A 24,770-nucleotide genomic window follows, 5' to 3' on the forward strand; every position below is an offset into this window, starting at 1 on the left:
GAGGGAGGTGGGAGGGGAGTTCAGGATGGGGAACACATGTACACCTGTGGTGGATTCATGTTGATCTATAGCAAAACCAAAACAATATTGTAAAGTAAATAGCCTCCCATTAAAATAAATAAATTTATATTTGGATGCATGTTGATGTATGGCAAAACCAATACAATATTGCAAAGTAAAATAAATAAATAAAAATAAATAAAATTTAAAAAAGGCTTAAAAAAAAGAACCTAGAAAAAATAAAGAATAGATAATCAGTACTGAACAACATGATAAATGAGATTAAAAATACACTAAAGGAAACCAATAGCAGAATAACTAAGGCAGAAGAGTAGATAATTGAGAAGGGCAATCTAAAGGTGAAAATAACTGAGTGAGTAAAAGTGTACAGTCCATGGAATTCTCCTGGCCAGAATACTGGAGTGGGTAGCCTTTCCCTTCTCCAGGGGATCTTCCCAACCCTGGAACTGAACCTGGTCTCCTGTATTTCAGGCAGATTCTTCACCAACCAAGCTATCAGGGAAGCCAGAAATAACTGAAGCAGAGAAGAATGAAGAAAAAAGAAAAAGAATTTAGGACAGTCTAAGAGACCTCTGGTACAACATTAAGTGTACCAATATTCAAATTGTACCAACATTCAAATTATTTCCCAGTAGAAGAAGAAGAAAAGAAAGGGTATGCGAAAATGTCTGAAAAGATTATAGTCAAAAGTTTCCTTAAAATAGGAAAGAAAATAGCCACCCAAATCCAGGAAGCTTAGAGTGTCCCATAGAGGATAAACTTAGAGAAATATGCCAAGAAACATTAACCAAACTAATAACAATTAAACATAAAGAACAAATATTAAAAGCAGCAAATAACATACAAGGGGATCCTTTTAAGACTAACAGCTGATCATTCATTAGAAACTCTGCAGGTCAGAAGTGATGAAAGTAAAAGTCTCCAACCATAATACAGTATCCAGCAAGGATTGCATTCAGACTTGATGGAGAAATTAAAAGTTTTATAGATAAGCAAAGGTTAAGAGAATCCATCACCACCAAACAGCTTTACAACAAATGCTAAATGAACTTCTCTAGAAAGGAAATAGAAAAGAAGGAAAATGCCTACAAAAGCTAAACCCAAAACAATAAATAAATGATAATAGGATCATACATACCAATAATTACCTTAAATGTAAATAGACTAAATAAACCAACCAAAAGACACAGATTAGAGGAATGGATACAAAAATAAGACCGATATACACACTGTCTACAAGAGACCCACCTCAGACCTAGAGAAACATATAGACTGAAAGTAAGAGGCTGATAAAAGCTATTCTATGCAAAAGGAAATCAAAAGAAAGAGAATATCAGATAAAACAGACTTTAAAATAATAAATATACAACCCAAAGCAATGTACAGATTCAATGCAATCCTTATTAAACAACCAATGGCAGTTGTTACAGAATTAGAACAAAAATTTTCACAATTTGGGGTCACATAAGACCCCAAATAGCCAAAATAATCTAGAGAAAGAAGAATCGAGCTGGAGGAATCAAGCTTACTGACTTCAGGCTATACTACAAAGCTATAGCCACCAAGATATCATGGTACTGGCACAAAAACTGAAATATAGATCAATGGAATGAAATAGAAAGCCCAGAAATAAATGCATGCAACTATGAACATTTATTTTGACAAAAGAAAAGAGACAAGTATATATAATGGAGAAAAGATAGTCTTTTCAATAAGTGGTGCTGGTAAAATTGTACAGCTACATGTAAAAAAAAATGAAATTAGAACACTTTCCAACATCATACATGAAAATAAGCTCAAAATTAATTAAAGACTTAAATGTAGGAATAGAAACTATGAAATTGTTAGAGGAAACCATAGGCGGAAATCTCTTTGACATAAATCACAGCAATATCTTCTATGAAGGGTCTATGGGAAACTACAATCAAGGTAAAAAGACAACCATTAGAAGGGGAGAAAGTAATAGCAAACGAAACAACTGACAAAGGATTCATATTCAAAACATACAAGCAGCTCAATACCAGCAAAAAATAAAATAAAAAAGTGGTTAGTTAACCTAAACAGATATTTCTCCAAAGAAGACATAGAGAGGGCTAATACATACACAAAAAGATGCTCAGTGTTGCTCATTATTAGAGAAATGCAAATCAAAACTACAATTAGGTATCACTTCACACCAGTTAGAATGGCCATCTTAAAAAAAATCTACAATCAATAAATGCTGGAGAGGGTGTGGAGAAAAAGGAATCTTCTTGTAATGTTTGTGGGAATGTAAATTAATACAGCCACTATGGAGAACAGTATGAAGATTTCTTAAAAATTAGGAATAACTGTACCATATGACCCAACAATTATACTTCTTGGCATATATGCTGAAGAACCCATAATTGAAAAAGACAGTTCATCACAGCACGATTTACAATCAGATCAGATCAGATCAGTCGCTCAGTCGTGTCCGACTCTTTGCGACCCCATGAATCGCAGCATGCCAGGCCTCCCTGTCCATCACCAACTCCCGGAGTTCACTCAGACTCACGTCCATCAAGTCAGTGATGCCATCCAGCCATCTCATCCTCTGTCGTACCCTTCTCCTCTTGCCCCCAATCCCTCCCAGCATCAGAGTCTTTTCCAATGAGTCAACCCTTCGCATGAGGTGGCCAAAGTACTGGAGTTTCAGCTTTAGCATCATTCCTTCCAAAGAAATCCCAGGGCTGATCTCCTTCAGAATGGACTGGTTAGATATCCTTGCAGGCCAAGGGACTCTCAAGAGTCTTCTCCAACACCACAGTTCAAAGGCATAAATTCTTCGGTGCTCAGCCTTCTTCACAGTCCAACTCTCACATCCATACATGACCCCAGGAAAAACCAGGACATAAAAGTAATTTAGATGTCCATTGACCAATGAATGGATTAAAAAACAGTCATGTACATACATACAATGGTATATTACTCAGCTGTAAAAAGAAACACATTTGAGTCAGTTCTAATGAGGTAGATGAACCTAGAGACTATTATACAAAGTGGAGTAAGTCAGAAAGAGAAAAACTAATATTATATATTAACACATATAAATGGAATCTAGACAGATGGCACTTATGAACCTATTTGCAGGGCAGCAATGGAGACGCAGACATAGGGAACAGATTTGTGGACATACTGGGGGAAGGAGAGGGTGGAATCAATAGAGAGAGCAGCATTGAAACATAAACATTACTATATGTAAAATTAGATGGCCAGTGGGAATTTGCTGTATGATTCAGTGAGCTCAATTCCAATGCTCTGAGACAACCTAGAGGAGTGGGATGGGGTGTGAGGTGGAAAAGAGGCTCAAGAGGAAATGGACATATGTATACCTATGCCTGATCATGCTGTTGTATGTCAAACTCTAACACAATATTGTACAGCAATTATCCTACAATTAAAAATAAATAAATTAGAAGCTGTAAAAATTATATAATCTAAAGGGTGTTAATATCCAGAATGTAGAAATAACTCCTACAACTCAATAACAGCAGCAATAAGAAAACAATATAATTTAAAATGTGCAAATTATTTAAATAAGCATTTCTCCAGAAAAGATACACAAATAGCTATTAATTGCATGTAAATGTGCTCAGTATCATTGTTCTTGAGTGAACTGAAAGTCAAAACCACAGTAACACTTCACACCTACTATGATAGATGCAATTAATAAAATGGAACATAGTATTTCCATAGGTATGCAATAACTGGATCACTTATGTTTTGCTGGTGGGCATCTAAAATGGTATAGCAACTGTGGAAAACAGTTTAAGAGTTTCTCAGTAGTATAAGGTAAAACTACTGTATGGCCCAGCAATTTCACTCCCATATTTACATACAAAAATGATTGAAAAACAGAGACTTAAACTAGTACTTATCTGTACTACTGTACAGATATTTGTACACTACTATTCATAATAATATTACTCACAATAATCAAAATGTGGACGCAACTCAAATGTACATTGAGGGATAGATAGATTAACAAAATACAGGAAGTGAAGAACTAAAGAGCCTCTTGATGAGGAAGAAAATGGAGAGTTAAAAATCTGGCTTAAAACTCAACATTCAAAAAACTAAGACCATGGCATCCAGTCCCATTATTTCATGGCCAATAGAAGGGGGAAAAGTGTATGCATGCCAGACTTTATTTTCTTGGGCTCCAAAATCACTGCAGATGGTGACTGCAGCCATGAAATTAAAATATGCTGTCTCCTTTGAAGGAAGGCTATCACAAACCTACACAATATATTAAAAAGCAGAGACTTCACTTTGCAAACAAAGGTCCATACAGTCAAAGCTATGTTTTTTCCAATAGTCATGTATGGATATGAGAGTTGGACCATAAAGAAGGCTGAGCACTGAAGAATTGATGCTTTTGAATTGTGGTGCTGGAGAAGACTCCTGATAGCTTTTTGAATGCTAGGAGATCAAGCCAGTCAATAATATAGGAAATCAAACCTGAATATTCATTGGAAAGACTGAGGCTGAAACTCCAATACTTTGCCCGCCTGATGCAAAGACCTGATTTATTGGAAAAGACCCTCATTCTGGGAAAGATTGAAGACAAAAGGAGAAGGGGATGACAGAGGATGAAATGGTTAGATAGTATCACTGACTCAGTGTACATGAATTTGAAAAAACTCTGCGAGATAGTGAAGGACAGTGAGCCTGGCATGCTGCAGTCCATGGGGTTCCAGAGTTACACAGAACTTAGCTACTCAACAACAACAAACTATGTAGATTCAATGGAATTTTACATATATACATATATATATATATATATATATATATATATAAATGAATAAAAATTTTGACATATGCTACAACATGAATGGACCATTAGAATATTCTGCTTTAAGGCAAATATTATATGATTACACTTAATAGGTACACAGAGCAGGCAAATCCATAGATATAAAAATTAAAATGCAGGTTACCAAGGCTGGGAGAAGGAACAATGGAGAGTTATTATTTAGTAGTTACAGAATTTTTGTGGTGGGCAAAGATGAAAAAGTTTTGGATATAGCTAGTGGTGATGGTTACACATTATTGTGAACGTATTTAATGCCATCAAGTTGTACAGTTACATATAGTTAAAATTGTATGTATATCTAACTAAAATAAGAAGACATACACTAGCCTAAGCCACAATATTGTATCATCATTTATTTGATATACAGGCAAAATTAGAGGAGATGGACATGCTTTGTTGTCCTAAACTTGGTATATTTGTAGATATTCTGTGGAACAAGATGGGTGTACTTCCATAGCTTTAATCATGATTCTTCATTTCTCTTTATATTGTGCTTTTAATCCTGCTTCCCCAGTGCTCCTTTCCAGAAGTTATCTTCAGTTCATGAAGGAATATTTCTATTGTAGAATTTTACACTGAATAATTCCTAATAAAACATGCAATCTGATCTTATTTTAAACATTATTAAATTAAGATTAAAAAGGACTAAGGACCTGTCAAGAATTCCAGTCAATTAGAGTCACAGGTGGGAAAGGAGAGAAATTCACTTAGTGTATATCAATATTAAAATGCATAAAAGTTACTGGCAGCATGGGGATGAAATGACTTGAGCATGGTTTAAGTTTTATAGTGAGATTTTTATATTTGAACATTTGAGGATAGTTCATACACAGGCTGTAAGCCAGATCATTCAATAACAAAATAAGCATATCCTAGATCTGAATTTATTCAGAATGATGAAGTGCAATAAATATGTATATTTTAGAGAGGAAATTCAAATTATTTTGCATGGCTTCTTGTCTTTGAAGTCACAAGCAAAATGTCATCCTTTTAAAGAACAGTTCCTTGGCAACCCTACTAACTACTCCCTATGGCTCTCAACATTTAAAACTCAAAGTTTAATAGTAGTATCTTCTATTATCTTCTATTTATTAGTAGTATCTTCTATTTTAATAGTTCATAGTATCTTCCTTATTTGCTTGATAGTACATACCATACCCAGAACATTAATTTATTTTCTTGCTTATGGTTCTTCTCTCTTTATTGGAACATAAAATCCTCATATACCCTTTTCCACCATTGTATGCCTGGTGCCTAAAATGGTATGTGGTACAGAAAAGGCTTTCAGTAGATTCCTGAATGAGCAGATGAAACCAAATGCAGAAGGCAAACAGGGTGAAAGCAGACAAGATGGCTAGAGAAAACTCTAGTGAATTTAAGTAGGAGAGTGATGCAGAAAGATCATTGAATAGGACTTTCTGACAATGAAGCAAAACCCTAATGAAATGAGAGCAGTAGAGAAAAGGTTAGACAGCAGGGGGTTGTACTAAATGTGGGTTAAACACACAGAGCAAAGTAGGGTACAATTCAGAGCTTCATGTGGGAGGTCTGTGAGCTGCACTATTCCTAAGCCAAGTGGAAGTTGCCTCTAAATGTTATGCAGCTTTATCTCTGTTTAGTCTATAAGCAAAAAATGTTTCTGAAACCCACACCACTTGTTACATATAGACAGAGTCACAATTTAATATTCAGTTAGCTGTGAACTATAATTGATCTCACACCTAAAAAATCTGTTAATTACTACCTGAAAATGATTGAATTTATGTAACAACTTCTTCCAAGACTGAAGAGCTTTCCCCACACTGGAAGTAAAATAAATACTCCCAGTGATGGGTAATGTGTCTTGGTGAAACATCAATCTTCAGGCATCATGGATCTAGGTACTAGATTACTGAAGTTCCCAGCTATCCCACTTGGGTAATTTATAGACAAACTACCAAATCAGAGGAGCTCACAGTGGTACCCTGGGGACAAATAATGTAACTCTACTTACTCAAGCTCTGTTAAAGTAAATATGAAAAAAACTATGAAGTTTGGGGCTCTAAATTTTGTTTTTCTGTATAAACCTAGCAATTGGCCCCTATTTTGTGTACATGAACGATGACTCTATTAAAAAGGGCTACAAATAAAGTGGCAGAAGTGTATATTTTTTCTCTAAGCACAGTAAAAAATCACTTCTCATTTCCAGAGTCACAAGTTTGGTATATTTTATACTTTGCTTATTTACCTTGTTGGCACAGTATTACACAAAATGTTGTTTTTATATTTTAGTATGGCAAGATCATGGATTATTCTTTCCTTCTTCTTTATATTCTTTTCTTCTTCTTTTAATATTGAAAAATAAAGCAATTCATTTTTCCCTCATCTCTTGAAATCAGTCTTCTTCCTCTACTGCTTGATTTGGATATTCAGCCTCTGAAAACCTTTCTTTTATTTAATCCCAGCCTCCTGTGAAATATATTTTCATTTTTTACCTTTGTGTTTAAAATCACTCCTACTCTCCACTTAAAATTCATTAAGCTATCATTGGCATTGGTCTCTCAATTTGATGTGTTATAACCAATGGGTGATCTTTCCACATATACGATTACATTTTGCACTTCTTTACTCTACACTGGCCTTTAAAACCCAACACTCCCCATGCTTCAATTGTAATTATTTAAGTATGGCATGCATAACCCTTGGGAAAACATTGATTTACCTTTGATCACTTTTTTATTATCCCTCTGTCCCTTGCCTCCATTGTCCTGCTGCTGCTGCTAAGTCACTTTAGTCATGTCCGACTCTGTGCTACCCCATAGACGGCAGCCCACCAGGCTCCCCTGTCCCTGGGATTCTCCAGGCAAGAACACTGGAGTGGGTTGCCATTTCCTTCTCCAATGCATGAAAGTGAAAGCGAAGTCGTTCAGTCCTGTCTGACTCTTCACGACCCCATGGACTGCAGTCCACCAGACTCCTCTGTCCATGGGATTTTCCAGGCAAGAATACTGGAGTGGGTTACCATTACCTTCTCCATTGTACTAGCCTGCTCAAATTTATCATGCACTTCCAGAAGATGTCTGTGGCTAGCTTTGCTGAATATAACACAGCTCAGTTTTCTATTCCTTTAATTAAAACTCAGATAAGAGAAATGACTGTTTAACTCTTCCACATCTCCCAACAAAGCTAGTCTAAGAAGTGTGGTTTTCTCCAAAACAAAATGAAATTACCATTAACCTTGGGTTTCCCTGTTGGCTCAGATGGTAAAACATCAACCTGCAATGTGGGAGACCTAGGTTTAATCCCTGGATCAAGAAGATTCCCTGGAGAAGGGAATGACTACCTACTCCAGTATTCTTTGTTTATTTATTTTAACTGGAGGACAATTACTTCACAATTCCAGAGACAGAAGAGCTTGGCAGGCTACAGTCCATGGGGTTGCAAAATACAGACACAAGTGAACAACTAATGTATATAACCTTAAATATTTTTGTTTATATTGAGAGAAATTTTAAAGTCTAAAACATAGACTGTCTAGCTCAATGCTTTTCCCATACAAAATTATCAAACGAGCGTAAGGCTTAGTGGTTAAGGATATAGTCTTAGTCTAAACTGCTTAATTCAGAAGCTACTAGTCACATTTGGCAATTTAATTTTAAAATAAAATTGAATAAAATATTATTCATTAGTTACATGAGCCACATTTCAATACATTTCAACCACAGATGACAAGAGGTTACCACATGAGATATGGATAGATTATATTTTCATAATCACAGATACTTCTAGTAGACTGTATTACATGAAAGTCTAACAGTCATAGATTTGACACTTATCTTCATTTCAGCTTTATTATTTTGAGCATCACTAAGCCACTATTTCTTGGTTTGTAAATAGTGAATGATTAACAACTAAAAGTTTTATTTTTAAAGTATTATCACAATATCTGACTTTAGATACATACTCAAAAAAAGTGTTATTATTAATATTAGCACAAGTATCAGTTTTCTTTCTCTCACTAACAAATATTAAGAAGTAATAAAACTATAATTTTGTGAACATATTTTAATTGTAATATCAAATTTACATAGTACTTTTGTTGATAATTATACCTAAGTCAGACACAATTTTTATAGGGGACTTCCACTGGATTCTCAGAAGCATTCATTTAAGAACCTTTCATATGACCTTAATCTTTTAGGGTGGCTCAGACAGTTAAAAAGTTTTGTATTTAGTAAACAAAAAATGTTCCTGTGGCTAATATTAACACACCAAAAAGTGAAGCAGAAATAGAGCATATTTCCAGTGAATCCAACTCATCAATCCCATTTAATCAGCAAGAATGGATTTAACTATGCTTGTCTGTACTTGTGCATGTGTGTGTACATATATGCTGTGAATTTCACTAAATTTAGAAAAATGACTGCTTCATCAAAACATATGACAAAGGGACATGAACACCCCCCCCCCCAGATTGGTGGCTGTCCAATGTGCTACTTGGGAAGAGCAGAGAAATAGCATCAGAAAGAATGGAGTGACTGGGCCAAAGAAGGAAAAAAAAAAAAAAAAACTCAGTTGTGGATGGGTCTCATGGTAAAAGTAAAGTCCAGTGTTGTAAGGAACAAAATTGCATAGGACCCTGGAATGTTGGGTTTCCCTGGTGGCTCAGCTGGTAAAGAATCTGGCTGCAATGGGAGACCTGTGTTCCATCACTGGATTGGGAAGATCCCCTGAAGAAGGGAATGGCTCCCCACTTCAGTATTCTGGCCTGGAAAGGAAAACAAAACTGAGTGACTTTCACTGGAACGTTAAGTCCATGATTCAAGGTAAATTGGATGCGCTTGAGCAGAAGATGCAAAACTGAACATTGGCATCTTAGGAATCAGTGAACTAAAATGGACAAGAATGAGTGAATTTAATTAACATGACCATACTATCAGCTACTATGAGCAAGATTTTTTAAAAGAAATGGAGTAGCCCTCATAGTCAACAAAAGAGTCTGAAATGCAGTAATTGGGTGCCATCTCAAAAATGACAGAATGACCTCAGTTCATTTCCAAGGCAAACCATTCAACATCACAGTAATCCAAGTCTATACCCCAACCACTAATGCCAAAGACGATGACGTTGAATGGTTCCATGAAGATTTACAAGATCTTCTAGAACCAACACCGAAAGCAATGTCCTTTTCATCGTGGGGAACTGGAATGCTAAATTAGGAAGTCAAGAGACACCTGGAATAACAGGAAAATTTGGCCTTAGAGAACAAAATGAATCAGGGCAAAGGCTAACAGTTTTGCCAAGAGAACACACTGGTCATAGCAAATACCTTCTTCCAACAACACAAAAGACAACACTACATAGGGACATCACCAGATGGTCAGTATCAAAATCAGATTGATCATATTCTGTACAGATGAAGATGGAGAAGCTCTATATAGTCAGCAAAAAAAAAAGACCTGATGCTGACAATGGCTCATATCATGATCCCCTTATTGCAAACTTCAGGCTCATGTTGAAGAAAGTAGGGAAAACAATTAGGCAATTCATGTATGTCCTAAATCAAATCCCCAATGAGTATACAGTGGAAGTGATGAATAGATTCAAGGGATTAGATCTGATAGACAATTCCTGAAGAACTATGGACAAAGATTCCTAATATAGTACCAAAACCATCCCCAAGAAAAATAAATGCAAGAAGGCAAAGTGGTTGTCTAAGGAGGCCTTACCAGTAGCTGAGAAAAGAAGAGAAGTTAAATACAAAGGAGAAAGGAAAAGACGTACTCAACTGAATGCAGAGTTCCAGAGAATAGCAAGGACAGATAAGAAAGCATTCTTAAGTGAACAATGCAAATAAATAGAGGAAAACAACAGAATGGGAAAGACTAGAGATATTTTCAAGAAAATTGGAGACACCAAAGGAACATTTCATGTAAAGATGGGAACAATAAAGGACAAACATGGTGATGATTTAACAGAAGCAGAAGAGATTAAGAAGTAGCAAGACTATACAAAAGAACTATACAGAAAAAAAAAAAAAAAAGGTATTGATAATGCAGATAACCATGATGGCATAGTCACTCACCTAGAGCCAAACATCCTGGAGTGTGAAGTCAAGTGAACCTTAGGAAGCATTACTACAAACAGAGCTAGTGGAGGTGATGGAAGTCCAGCTGAGTTCTTTAAAATCTTAAAAGATTATGCTGTTAAAGTACTGATAGCTTATGGTGAATGATGTCGGATTTGTAATCTCTGAAGAAGAAGACTTACCTTTGGGACCAGACACCAGACTTGACCACTCAGGGCTTTTGTGTGGTAGAAGTTTTATTATAGTGAAAAAGGACAGAGAAAGCTTCTGGCATAGTCATCAGAAGGGGAACAGAGTGTGTCCCCTTGCTAGTCTTTAACAAGGCAATTATATACTTTTTTAATTAGTTATTACAATAAATCAAAATACTGTCTCAAGGTTGCAAAAAATTTACCAGACACACTCCCACAATTTACATTTTAGGGTAACAGGATTAGAACTTAACAATAGGAAGATCCTAACAGACCCACTCCCATAATATACATTTTAAGATATCAGGATTAATCAGAAGGTTTTCAGAAAGGAGAAACTGTCCTCAGAGCAGGATACTTTGTTGTGATATAATCCCTAGTACAGAGTTTAAACTGAGTTGTTTGTTGTGTAATAACCAGTCCCAGGCTTAAAGAAAAAACAAACAAACAAACAAAAACATTTTATGTTACTAAGACTAAGGAATGTAGAGAGAAAAAAAAAATTGTCATTCACTTCTCCTTGAGAACCCTAGACCCCTCTCTCCTTGGGGGCCCCCAGACTTTTCAACCTGCCTAGGAATTGACTCTCTCAGTACTAGGCTCAATATTTCAGCCAATTTGGTAAATTCAACAGTGGCCACAGAACTGGGAAAGATCAGTTTTCATTCTAATCCCAAAGAAAGGCAAAGCCAAAGAATGAACAAACTATTGTACAATTGTGCTCATTTCCCAAGGTAGCAAGGTAATGCTCAAAATCCTTCAAACTAGGCTTCTATAGGATGTGAACTGAGAACTTGCAAATGTTCAACCTGGATTTAAAAAAGGCAGACCAACTAGAGATAAAATTGTGAACATCTTTTGGATCATAAAAAAGCAAAGTAATTCCAGAAAAACATCTACTTATGCTTCATTGACCAAGCTAAAGCTTTTGCTGTGTGGATCACAACAAACTGTGGAAAATTCTTAAAAAGATGGGAATACCAGACCACCTTGCATGTCTTCTGAGAGAACTGTATGCAGGCCAAGAAGCAACAGTTAGAACTAGAAATGGAACAGTTAGCTGGTTACAAATTGGAAAAGACATACGGCAAGGCTGTATATCGTCTCCCTGCTTATTTAACTTATATGCATCATGGGAAATGCAGTGCTGGATGACTCACAATCTGGAATCAAGATTGCCAGGAGTAATATCAACAATTTCAGATATGCAGATGATACCACCCTAAAGGCAGAAAGTGAAGAGTAACTAAAGAGCCTCTTGGTGAGGATGAAAGAGGAGAATGAAAAACTGACTTAAAACTCAATGTTAAAAAAACTAAGATCATGGCATCCAGTCTTATCATTTCATGGCAAATAGAAGGGAGGACAGTGGAAATATGCCAGATTTTATTTTATTTGATTTCAAAATCACTGTGGGTGGTGACTGCAGCCATGAAATTAAAAGACACTTGGTCCTTAGGGGGGAAAAAAAAAAAAAAAACTGCGACAAAGCTAGACAGCATATTAAAGAACAAAGACATCTCTTTGTCAACAAAGGCCCACATAGTCAAAGCCATGGTTTTTCTAGTAGTCGTGTATGGATGTAAGAGTTGGACCTTATGGAAGACTGAGAGCCAAAGAATTGATGTGTTTGAACTGTGGTGTTGGAGAAGATTCTTTAGAGTCCCTTGGACAGCAAAGGAAATCAACCCTGAATTGGAAGGACTGATGCTGAAGCTGAAGCTCCAAAACTTTGGTCACCAGATGCAAAGAGCTGACTCGTTGGAAAAGATCTTGAGGTTGGTAACGGTTGAGGGCAATAGAAGAAATGGAGGCAGAGGGTGAGATGGTTGGATGGCATCACCAACTCAATGGACATGAGTTTCAGCAAACTCTGGGAGGTAGTGAATAACAGGGAAGCCTGTCACACTGCAGTTCATAGTGTTGCAAATAGTCAGACAGGACTTAGTGACTTGTCAACAACAACAACAAAAATAACAGCTTGGGTGGATAGATATCAATTTAGGTATTGAGTTTAAAAATTATCTTATGTATGTTACGTCTTCAGCAATTTTTATTTTTCTGTCATCTGAGTTGTAAGTTGACAGATCCCAAAGGCTGTATCTGTATTTGACTAATTTTTATAGTGCATCCTGTATCACAGTTTTGAAAGGTTATTAATATGACTTTAGAGATGATTTCTTTTTTTTTTATTAGAAGCATTGATTGTATTCTTCTAAGTGGAGTGTTATATTAACATTTTTCATATAAAAAATTGCCATCCATTTCATCATTTAGCAAAATTACTTTTTGTAATACATACTTCTGTTACATAACTTTTTCCTTTGAATGCACTTTAGTAAATGCAAACAGAAGAAACAAAGAATCTTTTTGCAATATTTTGGAAAAATACTTTAAAAGTATTATCTATTTCATTGCTTTTTATGCCATTAAATTTTTCTGTTTTGCTTGATTTTAAATAATAAATATAATTGTTATTTTTGTGGTTGTTCAGCCATGATGTTGTGTCTGACTCTTTTCAATCCCATGGGTTGTAGCACTCCAGGCTCCCCTGTCCTTCCCAGAATTTGCTCAAATTCATGTTTATTGAGTCAGAGATCCTATCTAACCAGCTAATCCTTTGCCACCTCCTTCTCCTTTGATCTTCAATCTTTCCCAGAATCAGGGTCCTTTCCAATGAGTTGCCAATGAGTTGCCAAAATATTGGAGCTTCAGCATCAGTCCTTCCAATAAATATTCAGGGTTGATTTCCTTTAGGATTGACAGGTATTATCTCCTTACTGTCTAAGGGACTCTCAAGAGTCTTCACAAACACCACAGTTGAAAGCATAAATCCTTCAGCTTTAAGTCTTCTTTATGGTCCAGATCTCACACCCATATATGACTACCGGGAAAAAAAAAAAAAAAAATAGCTTTGCCTAGGAAGACCTTTGACAGCAAAGCAATGTCTCTGCTTTCTAAAATGCTGTCTAGGTTTGTGACAGCTTCCCTTCCAAGGATCAAGCATCTTTTAATTTTGTTGATTCACTCACCATCTACAGTGATTTTGGAACTCAAGAAAATAAAACATGGCATTGATTCCACTTTTCCCCTTCTATTTGCCAGAAAGTGATGGGCCTGGATGCTATGATCTTAGTTTTTTGTTTTTGTTTTTGTTTTTTTTTTTAATACAAATTTGCTTTTGAACTGTGGTGTTGGAGAATACTCTTGAGAGTCCCTTGGACTTCAAGGAGATCCAACCAGTCCATTCTGAAGGAGATCAGCCCTGGGATTTCTTTGGAAGGAATGATGCTAAAACTGAAACTCCAGTACTTTGGCCATCTCATGCGAAGAGTTGACTCATTGGAAAAGACTCTGATGCTGGGAGGGATAGGGGGCAAGAGGAGAAAGGGACGACAGAGGATGAGATGGCTTGATGGCATCACTGACTCGATGGACGTGAGTCTGAGTGAACTCCGGGAGTTGGTGATGGACAGGGAGGCCTGGTGTGCTGCGATTCATGGGGTCGCAAAGAGTCAGACACGACTGAGCGACTGATCTGATCTGATTCATTTTAATTGGAGGCTAACTACAATATTGTAGTGGTTTTGCCATACATTGCCATGAATCAGCCACGGGTGTACATGTGTACCCCATCCTGAACACCCGTCCCACATCCCTCCCCATCCCATCTCTCTCTCGGTCATTCCAGTACACGAGCCCCGAGCACCCTGTCCTAGGCATCAAACCTGGACTGGCGATCCATTTCACATATGATAGTATTCATGTTTCAATACCATTCTCCCAAATCATCCCACCCTAGCTCTCTCCCACAGAGTCCAAAAGACTGTTCTATACATCTGTGTCTCTTTTGCTGTCTCACATATAGGGATATTGTTACCATCTTTCTAAATTCCATATATATACATTAGTATATTGTATTTATGTTTTTCTTTCTGGCTTACTTAACTCTATAATAGTGTCCAGTTTGATCCACCTCATTAGAACTGATTCAAATGTATTCTTTTTAATGGCTGAGTAATATTCCATTGTGCATATGTACCATGGCTTTCTTATCCATTCGTCTAATGAGGACATCTAGGTTGCTTCCATGTCCTGGTTACTATAAACAGTGCTGCGATGAACATTGGGGTACACATGTCTTTTTCAATTCTGTTTTCCTTGGTGTGTATGCCCAGCAGTGGGATTGCTGGATCATAAGGCAGTTCTATTTCCAGTTTTTTAAGGACTCTCCACACTGTTCTCCATAGTGGCTGTACTAGTTTGCATTCCCACCAACAGTGTAAGAGGTTTCCATTTTATCCACACCCTTTCCAGCATTTATTGTTTGTAGACTTTTGGATCACACCCATTCTGATGGCATGAAATGGTACCTCATTGTGTTTTTTTTTTTTTCTTTTTATTGTATTTATTGACATGTATCATTTCTCTTAGTTCTCATGAATGCTCTTTCAAGCAGGCAGATAGATCAATGAATTAACATTTTTGAATAACTAAAATGTATAGCAGTATGTATTTCACAAATGTAAGGGGAAACAGGGTCACTGTGGTTTTGATTTGCATTTCTCTGATAATGAGTGATGTTGAGCATCTTTTCATGTGTTAGCCATCTGTATGTCTTCTTTGGAGCATTTTCTGTTTAGTTCTTTGGCCTATTTTTTGATTTGGTCATTTATTTTTCTGGAATTGAGCTACAGGAGTTGCTTGTATATTTTTGAGATTAATTATTTGTCAGTTGCATCGTTTGCTATTATATTCTCCCATTCTAAAGGCTGTCTTTTCACCTTGCTCATAGTTTCCTTCGTTGTGCAAAAGCTTTTAATTTTAATTAGGTCCCATTTGTTTATTTTTGCTTTTTTTCCCAATATTCTGGGAGGTGGGTCATAGAGGATCCTGCTGTGATTTATGTCAGAGAGTGCTATGCCTACGTTTTCCTCTAGGAGTTTTTATAGTTTTTGGCGTTAGGTTTATATCTTTAATCCATGTTGAGTTTATTTTTGTGTATGGTGCTAGAAAGTGTTCTAGTTTCATTTTTTTACAAGTGACAAGTATTCCCAGCATCACTTGTTAAAGAGATTGTCTTTTCTCCATTGTATATTCTTGCCTCCTTTGTCAAAGATAAGGTGTCCATAGGTATGTCGATTTATCTCTGGGCTTTCTATTTTTTTTTTCCATTGTTGTATATTTCCATCTTTGTGCCAGTACCATACTCTATTGATGACTGTAGCTTTGTAGTACAGCCTGAAGTCAAGCAGGTTTATCTCTCTAGTTCCCTTGTTCTTTCTCAAGATTACTTTAGCTATTTGAGGTTTTTTGTCTTTCCATACAAATTGTGAAATTATTTGTTCTCGTTCTCTGAAAACTACCATTGGTAACTTGATAGGGATTGCATTGAATCCATAGAATGCTTTGGGTAGTATATTCATTTTCACCATATTTATTTTTTAAGTCCATGAATATGGTGTATTTTTCCATCCCTTTGTGTCCTCTTCGATTCCTTTCGTCAGTATTCTATAATTTCCTATATAGAGGGCTTTTGTTTCCTTAGGTAGATATATTCCTCAGTTCAGTTCAGTTCAGTCACTCAGTCACGTCCAACTCTTCATGACCCCATGAATTGCAGCACGCCAGGCCTCCCTGTCCATCACCAGCTCCCGGAGTTCACTCAAACTCATGTCCATCGAGTCGGTGATGCCATCCAGCCATCTCATCCTCTGTCGTCCCCTTCTCCTACTTCCCCCAATCCCTCCCAGCATCAGAGTCTTTTCCAATGAGTCAACTCTTCGCATGAGGTGGCCAAAGTACTGGAGTTTCAGTTTTAGCATCATTCCTTCCAAAGAAATCCCAAGGCTGATCTCCTTCAGAATGGACTGGTTGGATCTCCTTGAAGTCCAAGGGACTCTCAAGAGTATTCTCCAACACCACAGTTCAAAAGCATCAGTTCTTTGGTGCTCAGCTTTCTTCACAGTCCAACTCTCACATCCATACACAACTAATGGAAAAACCATAGCCTTGACTAGATGGACCTTTGTTGGCAAAATAATGTCTCTGCTTTTGAATATGTATTTAATTATTTTCTTTGCAATGTTGAATGGAAATGTTTCCTTAATTTCTCATTCTGTTTTCTCATTGCTAGTGTATAGGAATGCAAGGGATTTCTGTGTGTTAATTTTATATCCTCCAACTTTAGTATATTCAATGATTAGCTGTAGTAATTTTCTGGTGGAGTCTTTATGGTTTTCTATGTAGAGGATCATGTCATCTGCAAAGAGTGAGAGTTTTACTTATTCTTTTCCAATCTGGATTCCTTTTATTCCATTTTCTGCTCTGATTGCTATGACCAAAACTTCCAAAATTATGTTGAATAGTAGTGGTGAGAGTGGGCACCCTTGTCTTGTTCCTGACTTTAGGGGAAATGCTTTCAGTTTATCACCTTTGAGGATAATATTTGCTGTGGGTTTGTCATATATAGCTTTTCTTATGTTGAAGTATGTTCCTTCTATTTCTGCTTTCTGGAGGTTTTTTTTTTGTTTTTGTTTGTTTGTTTTTATCATAAATAGATGTTGAAATATGTCAAAGGCTTTCTCTGCATCTATTGATACAATCATATTTATTTTATCCTTCAGTTTTTTTTTAATGTGGTGTATTACATTGATTTATTTGCAGATATTGAAGAATCCTTGAATCCCTAAGATTAAGCACAATTGGTCATGATGTATGATCTTTTTAATATGTTGTTGGATTCTGTTTGCTAGAATTATGTTAAGGATTTTTGCATCTATGTTCATCAGTGATATTGGCCTGTAATTTTCATTTTTTGTGACATCTTGGTTTTGTTATTAGGGTGATAGTGGCCTCATAGAATGAGTTTGGAAGTTTACCTTCCTCTGCAATTTTCTGGAAGAGTTTGAGTAGGATAGGTGTTAGTTCTTCTCTAAATTTTTGGTATAATTCAGCTGTGCAGTCGTCTGGTCCTGGACTTTTGTTTGTTGGAGAATTTCTGATTATGTTTTCAATTTCCTTGCTTGTCGTGAGTTTGTAAAGATTTTTTATTTCTTCCTGATTCAGTTTTGGAAAGTTGTACTTTTCTAAGAATTTGTCCAGTTCTTCTAAGTTGTCCATTTTATTGGCATATATTTGCTGATAGTAGTCTCTTATGATCCTTTGTATTCTGTGTTGTCTGTTGTGATTTCTCCATTTTAATTTCTAATTTTCTTGATTTGATTTTTCTCCCTTTGTTTCTTGATGAGTCTGGCTAATGGTTTGTCAATTTTATTTATCTTCTCAAAGAACCAGCTTTTGGTTTTGTTGATTGTTCCTATTGTCTCTTTTGTTTCTTTTGCATTTATTTCTGCCTTAATTTTTAAGATTTCATTCCTTCTATTAACCCTGAGGTTTTTCATTTCTTCCTTTTCAAGTTGCTTTAAGTGTATAGTTAGGTTATTTATTTGACTTTTTCCCTTGTTTTTTGAGGTAAGCCTCTATTGCTATGAACCTTCCCCTTAGCACTGCTTTTACAGTGTCCCACTGGTTTGGGGTTGTTGTGTTTTCATTTTCATTCGTTTCTATGCAAATTTTGATTTCTTTCTTGATTTCTTCTGTGATTTGTTGGTTATTCAGCAGCGTGTTGTTCAGCCTCCATATGTTGGAATTTTTAATAGTTTTTCTCCTGTAATTGAGATCTAATCTTACAGCATTGTGGTCAGAAAAGATGCTTGGGATGATTTCCATTTTTTTGAATTTACCAAGGCTAGATTTATGGCCCAGGATGTGATCTATCCTGGAGAAGGTTCCATGTGTACTTGAGAAAAAGGTGAAATTCGTTGTTTTGGGGTAAAATGTCTATAAATATCAATTAGATCTAACTGGCCTATTGTATCATTTAAAGTTTGTGTTTCCTTGTTAATTTTCTGTTTAGTTGATCTATCCATAGGTGTGAATGGCGTATTAAAGTCTCCAATTATTATTGTTTTATTATTAACTTCCCCTTCCATACTTGTTAGCACTTGCTTTACATATTGTGGTGCTCTTATGTTGGGTGCATATATATTTCTAACTGTTATATCTTCTTCTTAGATTGATCCTTTGATCATTATGTAATGTGCTTCTTTGTCTCTTTTCACAGCATTTATTTTACAGTCTATTTTATCTGTTATGAGTATTTTACTCCTGCTTTCTTTTGGACTCTATTTGCTTGGAATATCTTGTCCAGCCCTTCACTTTCAGTCTATATGTGTCCCCTGTTTTGAGGTGGGTCTCTTGTAGACAACATATATAGGGATCTTGCTTTTGTATGCATTCAGCCAGTCTTTTGGTTGGAGTATTCAACCCATTCACATTTAAGGTAATTATTCATAATTATGATACTGTTGTCATTTACTTTGTTGTTTAGAGTTCTAGTTTATACACCTGTTCTGTGTTTCCTGTCCAGAGAAGATCCTATAGCATTTGATGGAGAGCTGGTTTGGTGGTGCTGAATTCTCTCAGGTGTTGTTTGTCTGTAAAGCTTTTGATTTCTCCTTCATATATGAATGAGATCCTTGCTGGGTACAGTAATCTGGGTTTTAGTTTTTGTCTCTTTCATCACTTTAAGTATGCCCCACCATTCCCTTCTGGCTTGAAGAGTTTCTATTGAAAGATCAGCGGTTATCCTTATGGGAATCCCCTTATGTATTATTTGTTGTTTTGCCTTTGCTGCTTTTAATATTTGTTCTTTGTATTTGATCTTTGTTATTTTGATTAATATGCATCTTCGGGTGTTTCACATTATGTTTTTACTGTTTGGGGCTCTCGGGGTTTCTTCCACTTGACAGACTATTTTCTTTCCCATTTTATAGAAGTTTTCAGCTATTATCTCCTCAAGTATTTTCTCATGGTCTTTCTTTTTTGTCTTCTTCTGAGACTCCTATGAGTCGAATGTTGGAGTGTTTAACATTGTCCCAGAGGTCTCTGAGGTTGACCACATTTCTCTTAATTCTTTTTTATTTCTTTTTTCCTCTCTGTTTCATTTATTTCTACAATTTTATCTTCTACCTCACTTATCATATCTTCTGCCTCCGTTATTCTACTGTTGGTTCCCTCCAGAGTGTTTTTTATCTCATTTATCACAGTATTCATTGTATATTGACTCTTTTTTATTTCTTCTAGGTCCTTGTTAAACCTTTCTTGCATCTTCTGAATTCTTGTCTCCAGGCTATTAATCTGTAACTCCATTTTGTTTTCAAGATTTTGGATCATTTTCACTATCATTATTCTAAATTCTTTTTAGGTAGATTCCCTATCTCTCCCTCTTTTATTTGATTTGGTGGGAATTTACCCTGTTCCTTTACCTGCTGAGTATTTCTCTGCCTTTTCTTCTTGTTTAGATTGCTGTGTTTTGGGTGGCTTTTCCATATTCTGGCAGTTTGTGGTTCCTCTTTATTGTGGAGGTTCCTCACTGTGACTGGGTTTGGACATGTGCATTGTCAATGTTTCCTAGTTAGGGAAGCTTGTGTCAGTGTTCTGGTGGTTGGAGCTGGATTTTTTCTCTCTGGAGTGCAATGAAGTGTCCAGTAGTAAGTTTTGAGATGTCAGTGGGTTTGGTATGACTTTGCACAGCCTGTATATTGAAGCTCAGGGGTATGTTCCTGTGTTGCTGGAGAATTTGTGTGGTATGTCTTTCTCTGGAACTTGTTGGCTCTTGGGTGGTGCTCAGTTTCAGTGTAGGTATGGAGGCTTTTGGATGAGCTCTTATCAATTAATATTCCCTGGATTCAGGAGTTCTGTGGTGTTCTGTGGTTTTGAACTTAAGCCTCCTGCCTCTGGATTTCAGTCTTATTCTTACAGTAGCCTCAAAACTTCCCCATCCATACAGCACAAATGTTAAAACATCTAGGTTAATGATGAAAAGTTTCTCCATAGTGAGGGACGCCCAGAGAGTTTCATAGAGTTACATGGAGAAGAGAAGAGGGAGGAGAGAGATAGAGGTGACCAGGGGGAGAAGAGGGGAAATTAAAAGGGGTGTGAGCAATCTAGCCAGTAATAACTTCCCTATGTGCTCTCCACAGTTGGACCCCTCAGAGATGTTCATGGAGTTACACAGAGAAGAGAAGAGGGAGGAAGGAGACAGAGGTGGCCAGGAGGATAAAAGGGGGAATCAAAAGGAGCGAGACAGATTCAGCCAGTAATCAGTTCCCTAAGTGTTCTCCACAGCCTGGAACACACAAAGCGATTCACAGAGTTGGGTAGAGAGGAGAAGGGGGAGGGAGGAGATAGAATCGACCTGGTGGAGAAAAAGTAGAGTCAAAAGGGGGAGAGAGCAATCAAGCCAGTAATCTCACTCCCAAGTAAAAATGGATACTGAAGATTGGGTTCTTTATGGTACAAAACTGATAACAAATACCAAAAAGCAAAGATTAAAAATCTAGAGTAGAGGTTAAACTCTCAAAAATACAATATTTAAAAAACAAAACAAAGTCACAAATATTATAAAATATATATATGAATTTTGCTTTATAAATAGGGTCTCTTTTTTTTGAAAGGTAATAGTACATTATAAAAGTGAAAATTAGAGGAGTAATAGAGGGCTTAAAAATTAAAAATAATTAATTAAAAAAGTTATAATAGTAAAAATATACCTAGGAATTTCTCTGGAGCTGTTGTGGACAGTGTGGTTCAGTTCATTTTCAGATAGTTCCTTGATCCGGCTTACACTTCTCAAGATCTATAGGCCTTTTCCTATGTGGTTGGTGCTAACTACAGGGTTTTAATCTGTTGCACCTTTTACTTGCAAAACGGTTTCCTCTGTTTATTTTAGCTTCTGTCTGCTGGTCTTTTTAGGGTTTATTTTCTGCCCTGACACAAGGGGGTGAAGGTGGTCACTTATTTAGGGTCACTTGTTCAGTCGAGCTATGGGAAGGGAGGACCATTGCAAACAAATATAACTCACTTGTGTGGGGAGCGCTCCCAGGGTATTTCTCTCTCTCTCTTATTTTTTTATTTTTTTCTCTGTCTATCCCACAGTTTGGGTTGCTATCTCAGGTTAGTTCCCTCAGATTACACTCAAGGCATTCCAGCCCAGTTCTTTTTTTTTTTTTTTTTTTCATTTTATTTTTTAACTTTACAATATTGTATTTGTTTTGCCATATATCAAAATGAATCCGCCACAGGTATACATGTGTTCCCCATCCTGAGCCCTCCTCCCTCCTCCCTCCCCATACCGTCCCTCTGGGTTGTCCAGTGCATCAGCTCCAAGCACCTAGTATCCTACATCGAACCTGGACTGGCGACTCGTTTCATATATGATATTATACATGTTTCAATGCCATTCTCCCAAATCATCCCAACCTCTCCCACTCCCACAGAGCCCAAAAGACTGTTCTATACATCAGTGTCTCTTTTGCTGTCTCGTACACAGGGTTATTGTTACCATCTTTCTAAATTCCATATATATGTGTTAGTATACTGTATTGGTGTTTTTCTTTCTGGCTTACTTCACTCTGTATAATAGGCTCCAGTTTCATCCACCTCATTAGAACTGATTCAAATGTATTCTTTTTAATGGCTGAGTAATACTCCATTGTGAATATGTACCACAGCTTTCTTATCCATTCATCTGCTGATGGACATCTAGGTTGCTTCCATGTCCTGGCTATTATAAACAGTGTGGTGATGAACATTGGGGTACACGTGTCTCTTTCAATTCTGGTTTCCTCAGTGTGTATGCCCAGCAGTGGGATTGCTGGATCATAAGGCAGTTCTATTTCCAGTTTTTTAAGGAATCTCCACACTGTTCTCCATAGTGGCTGTACTAGATTGCATTCCCACCAACTGGCCCAGTTCTTACCCTAAGCAATGCAGCTCCCACCTCCCTGTTCAGCCCCCACTTGGTGGTGGCAGCTGCAAGCTCTGAGGATTGCTGTTAGGCGCGCATTCTGTGGGTTAATTATTTATTTATGTATTTTTCCTCATGGTTATGTTGCCCTCTGAGATTCCAAGATTCCTCACAGACCCACCAGTGAGACTGTTTCCTGGTGTTTGGAAACTTCTCTTTTAAGACTCCCCGAGACAGATCTCCATCCCTACCTCTTTTGTCTCTCTTTTTATCTTTTATATTTTGTCCTACCTTCTTCTGAAGACAATAGTCTGCATTTCTGTCCTACCTTCTTCTGAAGACAATAGTCTGCATTTCTGGGTGCCTCATGTCTTCTGCCAGCATTCAGAAGTTGTTTTGTGGAATTTGCTCAGCGTTCAAATGTTCTTTCAATGAATTTGTGAGGGAGAAAGTGGTCTCCCCATCCTATTCCTCCACCATATTAGGACCGTCCCCCCATCTTAGTCTTTTGAATGTTGAGTTTTAAACCAGCTTTTTCACTGTCTGTTTTCACCCTCTTCAAGAGGCTTTTTATTTCCTCTTCACTTTCTGCCAACTGCATATCTGTGGTTGTTGACATTTCTCCTGGAAATCTTGATTCCAACTTGTGATTCATCCAGCTTGGCATTTCTTATTATGTACTCTGCATATAAGTTTAATAAGCAGGGTGACAATTGCAGCCTTGTACTGCTGCTGCTGCTAAGTCACTTCAGTTGTGTCAGACTCTGTGTGACCCCCTGGACAGCAGCCCACCAGGCTCCTCTGTCCATGGAATTTTCTAGGCAAGAGTACTGGAGTGGGTTGCCATTTCCTTCTCCACAGCCTTGTACTACTCCTTTCCCAATTCTGAACCAGTCATTTGTTTCTTGTCTGGTTCTGTTTATTCTGGACTGGCATACAGGTTTCTCAGTAGACACGTATGGTGGTCTGGTATTCCCATCTCTTTAAGGATTTTCCAGTTTTTTGTGATTCACACAAAGAGTTTAGCATAGCCAATGAAGCTTAAGTATATATATTTTATGGAGTTTTCTTGCTTTTTCTGTTATACAATGGATGTTGGCAATTTGATTTTGTTCCTGTCTTTTCAAAACCCATCTTTTATATTTGGAAATTCTCAGTTCATGTACTGCTGAAGCCTAACTTAAAAAAAATTTTTAACATAACTTAATTATTATGTGGAATGAATGCAGCAATATTGTCTTTTGAATATTCTTTGGCATTGCCCTTCTTTGGGATTGGAAAGAAAACAGTAACAGTAATAAAATTGGTTAAAATTACAACAGGAAAAATGAAGAATATAATACTCTCAAAACTCTCTGTAACTATGATTTATTTACCTTGGTTCTAATTTTTACTAGTTAACTCTCTGTTTAGTAACATAGACAAATAAGTTGACATACCAAGGATTTCACTATCTTCCAGTCTGCCCATTAATATAGTTTGTATTTAATGCCTTAGGTTACAATCTGCAGTGTCTTGTGTTGGTTTAGTTTAGTAGTAATCAAGATATATTTAATTTTTTTAATAATTAGAAGCTAAGAAAATCCATACCATGGTGTAGAAAAAGTTGATATGGCAAACTATTAATTCCCAAATGTAATTAAGATAATCTCAACCAGCAGTTCACACACTTCTTGATCTCAGAAAGAACCCAAAGTGCTTTGGTTATGTGGATTATACCTATTAATAATTTATGTATTAGAAATTAATTGAAAACATATTAATTAAAATTTTAACAATATTCAACCCATGATATGTTCATAATAGAGTATATTATGAAAAATAACTATTATTTCTAAAACA

Source organism: Bos javanicus, chromosome X, assembly GCF_032452875.1.
Source record: "Bos javanicus breed banteng chromosome X, ARS-OSU_banteng_1.0, whole genome shotgun sequence".
NCBI classification, from domain to species: Eukaryota; Metazoa; Chordata; class Mammalia; order Artiodactyla; family Bovidae; genus Bos; species Bos javanicus.